The sequence below is a fragment of the Palaemon carinicauda genome, chromosome 37 (assembly GCF_036898095.1).
Source record: "Palaemon carinicauda isolate YSFRI2023 chromosome 37, ASM3689809v2, whole genome shotgun sequence".
NCBI lineage: Eukaryota > Metazoa > Arthropoda > Malacostraca > Decapoda > Palaemonidae > Palaemon > Palaemon carinicauda.
In genome coordinates, this window is record NC_090761.1 from 52215480 (window position 1) to 52224207 (window position 8728).

At 32.2% G+C, this 8728-nt stretch overlaps 1 non-coding gene across 1 annotated transcript; it reads right to left on the bottom strand.

Annotated features, from left to right (window-relative positions):
* Positions 1 to 7305: 7305 nt before the first annotated feature.
* Positions 7306 to 7434, bottom strand: TRNAL-CAA (transfer RNA leucine (anticodon CAA)). The gene is made up of 2 exons: positions 7397 to 7434; positions 7306 to 7350 (listed from the first exon to the last, which is right to left on the bottom strand). It is a non-coding gene; the product is annotated as a tRNA-Leu (tRNA).
* Positions 7435 to 8728: the final 1294 nt, after the last annotated feature.

An 8728-nucleotide genomic window follows, 5' to 3' on the forward strand; every position in this document is an offset into this window, starting at 1 on the left:
GGTGATAGTTTTCATTCATATTGGGAATTAATATTGGTTGAATGGAATCGCAAAATGTTAGTGTGTGTGTTTTAGTACTTGTGAAAGTTTTCGAAATTTTCTTGGAATTATTATTCAATCCTTACATACTGGGAAATAAATTTTTATGTTGATTTTGTGATTGATATTTTTAGTACTGTATTTGGATGAAAGTTTGGTCGATTGTCATTAATAATAGTTATTAGTACTGTAATTGGATAAAACTTTCGGCGTTTACCATTAATAACAGGGGAAGAACGATTTGTAGTAGTATTTGATACAGAAGTACTCATAATTATTTTTTTTTATATATCAAGCAGTTGATGAAATTATAATTTTGTGCCCGAGAGTAGAAGGCTACCTGTCAGTTAACTGAAGTTTTACTAAAAGAAAACAAAAAATATGCGTGTACCATATCATTATTATATTGTTTTATATTTGATTGACATAATACTGTCAACATGGTAAATATTTTAGTTTGTTGAACAGCGAGTGGTGTCACATGCTTTGCTCAACTTACTTTTATATGAAGTTGGTTTTGTCTGTTTACAACAAAACTATCATCTGAATATTTTTCGGAATATAATCCTCTTAATATTAAATTATGTCATTCAGCTGTAAGTAATAACAATCTTTACCACATCACATCCATAAGGAAAATAAAATAAATCTTATTTCACATAACTCATTACATGGAAAGATGTTCTTTACTTTTTGTTTTTCTTTAGAGCAAAACTCTTCACTATAATCTTCCCAGTATGTGAAGCGTTGCTGTTTCCTAATGATGCTTTTCCTTTTTTATCATCTGGATTTTTCTTTCAGGGAGACAGAGCCTTTCATATTTCTATTCATTTACTACAAAGTCTTGAGATCTTGAACTACCCATAACCATTACCACCATCATAACATAGCAGCTCATTGACATTCAATTGCGACGACTGTTCGATACCTTTAACAGTGAGGCATTTGTTGATCGATTGCCCCAATTATAACAACTTGAGAAATAGATATCTATTTGAGGCTCGAGGTGAGGATGGCAGGTTCATCCTTGCCAAGATTCTTGAACATGATGTGTCCTACTAAGCGAAAGGCATTTTTAGATTTATTTCAGAAGCAGGTCATCTGAAAAACTATTTAACTTTTATAATGCCGTCTTAGCTTTTATGGTTTTTATTGAATATACTTTTATTTTTTATATATAATAAATGATACCGGCGTCAATGACCTTAAATATCAGGATGCCAGAAAACTGTAAATTAATCAATCAATCATTAACATTCACATAAACCTTGGTATCTTAACTTGGAATTTTATGGTCATTCTAAAATAGTAATTTTTAAAGTTAAATCATTCAACAGCATTTTTCTTCCATTACCGTCTGGCAGTCTTGTAAAGTATTTCTTCGTCACAAAATTTAATAATTTCTCTTCAATAAGATATATTCCGTCAATTCATTAGCTTATTAGACAAACGTTTAATTTTTCTCATTCTTTTCTCTTCGTTTACGGAAATGCAGAATACTTTGGGGGTCATCTTATTACATAGAATTATAACTTGAAACTGTCATATTTCAGTTTTTGTGCAAGTTTCCAGAATCTGCTTATTATTGGTTACTACTATGGGTTTCACAGACAGTGCAAGTGCGATTTTTTGCAATCATTCCGTAACGAACAGTCGTATCAATACGAGATGTTGCTATAGCGTATTACACCCAGTGAGGAAATTTATAGGGGTATAATGAATCGTTAATTATTAATTATAAAGACACTTGCCCTTATGCCTAAGGGCAAAATCTCAATCATCCAGTCACAAAACCGAACAATAATATACAGAACCTCTACCTCCACCCCCTCCCTCCCTCTCCTTTCATCCCTCACCTGCTCTCCCCCTGCTTCAAGCTATCTCTCTCCTCCACGCCATCCATCCCTCTCCGTTCTTTCCCTTCCCTTCATGCTCTCTTTCTGAGAAGGTAGCTTAAGTTGCAAATTATTTTGTATGATTTTTTTTATATCAAGCACTCTATCTATCTATCTATCTTATCTAATTATGATATTTATTGTTGTAGATATGGAACAATTCAATCGGTTGTTACCTATCAGATGACTGACTGCTTTATTCACTGGTTTGCCTCTCTCTCTCTCTCTCTCTCTCTCTCTCTCTCTCTCTCTCTCTCTCTCTCTCTCTCTCTCTCTCTCTATGGTATTGGTTATGTAAATAATTATTAGATTGACACCTATCTGAAGGGTTTTGGAGTAGCTGAGTGATAGACACTATGACTGATAGGAAAATGGCTGTTGTATACGTACCTGCGTTTTCTTGCCTTCTTTTGGCCAACCTTATTTCTACTCAGGGCATTAGCCATTTACTGGTATTACGAGGGAGAGCTTAAAGAAGTGATGGCCACCTCAGAAGATGTCTGTCCGTATGGTTGCAGAAATGAGTTTGTCACCCAACTCTTCAACTTTTTTAATAAAGAGAAAGCTGACAACTGCCTTCAGATTAGTTTGCATAGGTGACTTGTTACAGTTACTCTATGAATTGATAATAAATATTGACCCTACCCACATTCGAGTCCCGTCATCGGTCGATACCAATATTCAATCAAATTCAATTAGGGGGTGGGGGGATATATGTGGCATTAGGCGAAATAAAGATTTTATTTCTCATTTCCTATGGATACCTATCATCTATGCTCATACCCAATACCGAAATATGCAATGATATAATTGTGTACAATTACATATTGTTCAAACTCAAAGACAATATATATATATATAAATATATATATATATATATATATATATATATATATATATATATATATATATATATATATATATATATATTGCTATTTAGCAAACACTTTAAATTTCAGAAGCATGGGGCAAAAGGAAAAATTGGTTAAGCCTCTGTACAACTCCCCACATTAGTAGAAACTGACAGGCAGAGAGAGGGAGAGAGCAAATCAGTGTATAAATAGATATTAATAAGTTAACTGGAGGGTAACAACCACCGAACTGTTACATTTATACAACAGTGTCAATTATTATTAGATTGATAGAAAAAAAATCGTAAAAAATATGTTTAAATCAAAGCAACATTCAGAGAGAGAGAAAGAGAAAAGGAAAGACTTAGGGCAGGTGAGGGAAGAAAGGAGAGGGGAGGAAGAAAATGGGGGTTGGAGGTGAAAGGGGGTTGTAGGCAGGCGGAGCTCTTCCAACCTGGTGTTCGTTTTCTTGCTTGGCTAATGAGTTTTGCCTCTTGGTATAGGTACAAAAGTCTCTATTATTTACAATAAATGATTCATGATACTCCTATAAATTTCCTTACTGGGTGTAATACACTATAGTAAAATCTCGTACTGATACGAGTGTTCGTTACAGAATAATTGCAAAAAATCGCACTTGCACTGTCTGTGAAACCCATAGTAGCTTTCATGGCCATAAGGATTAGAATTAGACGTAATATGTTGTATAACATTTGTACCTTTTGCTGTTATACATTTGCTAAGTATTGAATGATGAGCGATAATTACACGGATACTTGAAAAATGCTACATGCAATACCTCAAGCAGTCGCATTAAGTCAGCCAAATCGTATGTAGTGATGTGCACGTGTATGCATTGTCAAAATTAGCAGTTGGCTTTGGGTAAAAGTTTCGACGATTTGTTTTCTTTCTGGAAATGTTTTTCCCGACCTTCGCAAATTACCTTCTTTTCTCGTAAATCGTGGAAGGTCAATCACTTTCATTGTGTTTAAACGACGATTTTTTTCCGATTTTGTTTTTCCTTTGTGATTTAGTAAATGTGAACTTGTGTATGTATGTTTTTTTTTTTTTTTTTTTTTTTTTTTTTTTTTTTTTTTTTTGGTAGTTAGAAGGTATTACCTGCGTATTTATTATACCTGTCATACCAGTCCTTCATTGACAAGAGGTTTGAAACTTGATATTGAAAATAGTATGGATTATCAATATTAATTATATGAACACCCGAAGATACTCAGGTTTCAAACTGCCAGGGTTAAAATCGTGAAATGCAAAAGGACATATATATATATATATATATATATATATATATATATATATATATATATATATATATATATATATATATATATATATATGTGTGTGTGTGTGTGTGTGGAAAGCAAGGAGTTAAAATGGAATGGTCTTCGGTAAGAACATCTGCAATTTGGTACAGACCGAGTTCTTAAATAAAAAAATTCATAAAATTTTCTGCGCCGGCCTAATAAATTTTTGAAATACATAAGCAATAGTTTCGTTTTAGTTAGGAGAAATGATTAGCGACTAAAGAATAGTTTAGAGTGAAATTAGTACTCTCACTAGGTATTTGTAGCAATTTGTTTTTATCCTTGTCTAAAATTGAATTATATGTTAATGACGTTCTTAGTTTCATTGATTTTTAAACTTTGTAATTTCATCATTGAATGTTTCGTGAGTCTTTTAAGCTTTACTGTAATTCGATTGAAATTTAAAATAAATATTTAACTAACTTCGAGAGTTTGATGAATAATCGGCATTAACGAAACTACGGTTTACAAGTTTTCAGGGCATGAAATATGCATTTGAAAGAAAAGTTTATTTAGTTCTAACACAGTTTCTAAGTATAAACATTTTATTTTATTTTTAGAATTTGTATATAAATATTTCCAAACTAATGATTTTCTTTCATTTTAAAGAATTTTGATTAACCAAACATTTGTACCATGAAATCTCAACACCCTCCACATTGACTTTCCATTAGTTTTACCCTAGGATCATGTAAGAAATATACATCTGTTTCTCTTTACAAGAAATAAATTAATGTATACATATATATATATATATATATATATATATATATACTGTATATATATACTGTATATATATATACTGTATATATATATATATATATATATATATATATGTATGTATATATATTTTAGTACTTTCCTTCCGTGTTTTATATCATCTGACTCTTTCAATGATGTCAAAAGCAAGACGAAAGCACTAATTTCCTTATGTATATTTACATATATATATATATATATATATATATATATATATATATATATATATATATACATACATATATATACACACATACGTGTGTGATATATACTACTTAAGAGGCTAAGTTCTCACTTTTCGTAGTGAAGTGGATTCTAAAGATAAGATGATTTTTGAAGAGAAAGAAGAGTTGTTTAGGCTACCGGTATCATTTTCTCCAGAGTAAATAATACAGTATATTACTTTAAGATATTTACCTTGCCTCACATTACACTACTCAGGAAAAGTAAACGCCGGAAATTGCTTGTTTTTCTAACCATCCTCCTGTGTTATTTACTCTATTTTCCTGTGTTCTCATTTGAACATTTTAGGAAAACAAGCTTAAGTGGCATTTGTTAACATCAATTGTGGCAGACATTTATTAGCAATTGCATTTTATTAGTTGTTGTTTGAGGTTTCTGAATTGCATTGTGTCTTTTGCGCGGTAGTTAGCCATTCTGCTGACTCCGAATGGTTACTTCCCACATACAACTAAATGATCGGATATCGTGATGATATTTCTATTGAGTACACAGTCTTGCTATTAGAATTTCACTTTTGAGTATTGTATTGTAATCTGCCCTTTGTATGTCAATTGCTGAGCTAGAATAAGGCTTTACCAAGGGACAACAGGTAGGTTTATAACGAGACTGTTGTGTGAGTGTGTGTGTTGAAATTGTTTTTGAACGTTCAGAATGCTCTGTTCAGTGTGGTTTTCATTGAGGAACTGGCAATTATTTTATCACTTACAAAAGAGTGCGAACGTGGGCTTTAGTCGAGTACCCTCCTTTCTCTGTTAATACGTTGTTTTACATTGTTGTTTGTCTGTGTGAAAAGTTGATTCCTCCTTTGTGGGATGTTTTCGTGAACATTCTCTTCAAGTTAAATTAAATGCGGTGGGAGTTTTCTTATGCGGTGGGGGTTTTCTTATGGAAACTGTTTATCCATACCTTATAGCAATCTTTTCAAATTTCTTTTTTTTTTTACCATGCTTTTATTGCGGATATTAATCATAGATATTTACTTACACCATGGCAGTTATTAATACTTGTTCTCTTCTTTCTTTTGCATTGACTGCGATCATTAGTTTGTATCATTGTGAATATCAGTCACACACATTCGATATTATTATTATTATTATTATTATTTTTATTATTATTAATGTTAATAATATTATTATTATTATTATTATTATTATTAATGATAATATTATTATTATTGTTATTATTATTATTATTATTATTATTATTCTTATTCTTATTATTGTTATTATTACTTGCTAAGCTACAACCCTAGTTGGAAAAGCAGGATGCTAAGCCTATGGGGTCCAGCGGGAAAAATAGCTCAAGAAAGGGAAAAAAAAAATATTTTGAGAACAGTAACAACATACCCTATATAAACTATAAAAACTTCTACAAAACAAAAGGAAGAGAAATAACATTGTATAGTGTGCCCGAGTGTACCCTCAAGCAAGAGAACTCTAACCCAAGACAGTGGAAGACCATGGTACAGAGGCTATGACACTGCCCAAGACTAGAGGGCAATGGTTTGATTTTGGAGGGGCCTTCTCTTAGAAGAGCTGCTTACCATAGCTAAAGAGTCTCTGCTAGCTCCATTTCAATGCAGGAGACTCAATAATGATAACAAAAACAACAACAACAACAACAATAATAATAATAATAACAATGATGATGATGATGATGATGATGATGATGATGATGATGATAATAATAATGAATTTGATAATTGCTTTTGAACCCTGCTAATTTATTTTGTGCTAACTATATAGTATATGTATTAGTTTTTTTGCGAACATGAATGGGGCTGAAATTTATTATTATTAGGTACTGTTTCGACAATATTAAATTGGTTCTTAGATGTAGAAATTCATCGATTTTATTTTATTGATTTTAATGTTCAAGTAAAACGTTTTGAAGATAAAGACTTAAGTACAGAGGGAAAACGACCGTAATTTATAATCATGAAGTTACTAAGACTTTATACTTGAAAAACGAAGTAGAGAGAATATATCTATCCATCCACACACTCGAAGGAAGTAGAGATATGTAAAAAAAAATCTTAAGGAAATTCAAGCATAAAGCTGCAATAGATATACAATTAAACAAAAATCCACGTATTCCGATATGCCTTTTTCAATAACAAATTTAAAATTCACATAATAAATTAATTATTTGTTTTAAGACCTAAAAAGAGATCAAAATAAATATTAAAAATCACATTGTCAGGAGTGGGATTCGAACCCACGCCCTCAGAGAGGACCAGAAAGCCCACACGCCTCGTCACCCCTCTATCAGAGGGGAAGAGTCTAACCTTGAGTCTGGCGCCTTAGACCACTCGGCCATCCTGACACTGATGGGAGGGAAATGAGAAGCATTTAAAAATGAGGTGGTTGGAGTATTACTTGAATGCAAAATATTCATATGCACGTTGTTGTTTTTAAAGAGTACATTGTTTTGAATGCGACGTGTAAACCTTTTCGTGTATAGTGGTCGCGATCTTCATACATGTGGTTGTGTCTATATTGATCACGTCGTGGGTAGTAATCAAGAGGGGAAGGTTTTGAAACGTGCCCTAATTTTTCTTGTTTGATATTGATTCTTATTGAGACCATATCCTCCCATTATAAGAGAAATTTGGGAAGGAAATATAATATACCCTGTATTCCTCTATTCATTTGATGCTGATTCAACTGTTATATGACTCCTTTTCCTGCAATCTCAGGGCTCCTATATCAATGTATGTACACAGATTCTAGTTTTAACGTTTAGATTACGTTAATTCTAGTTGTGTGAAAAGTGTTTAAACTACTCGAGATTAATTACTGTGACAGCTTTTAATTATGTTCTACCCTCTACTTTTTTTTTTTTTTTAAATGTTCTTATCATATTTATCTAAGCTTACAAGGCTTAGATAACGACGTTCAAATTGCTAAATCTACTTCTGAACACTTGAGTTTTCTGTTTAAATTGTCGTGATTATTTGTATAATCTTGCATATATAATTTACTTTTGCCTTGGCCACCTTTGTTAAATCTTTTGTTTTTCTCTTCATTGGAACTGAATCAAAATCAACGTTCTCTCTCTCTCTCTCTCTCTCTCTCTCTCTCTCTCTCTCTCTCTCTCTCTCTCTCTCTCTCTCTCTCTCTCAACTACCAAGTTTTGTAGTACATATACATTAAACACTTTGATCATTTTTTATGTCATCATCATCTCCTCCAACGCCTATTGACGCAAAGCGTTAGTCTCTTTAAAATAAGCATACTATATATTTTCATGTCAACCGACTAAGTGTGATTCCTCTGTAATCATTGCAATCATCCAGATTTAATTTTTATTTTATTTATTTATTTATTTTTGCTATTTTCACCAACAAACCTAGCTCCCATTCAGTGAGTTTATCAATGATAGCTTCTACTTTAAACACACTATCATTCATGGGCACATTAAGGTTTTCATCAGCTTCATGTATATCAATCAAATTATTCCCTTCACATCTCCTATTCATGACCACTAAAGTGTAATATCCATCGTTGTCTTTCTTCACCTTCTGTTGCTATAACAGATCCATCTTTCTTTTTGATGTGTGTATGCTGCTTCTTTGCCCCCGAAGAGATTTCATTAGCTATTCTTACACCATAGCCAC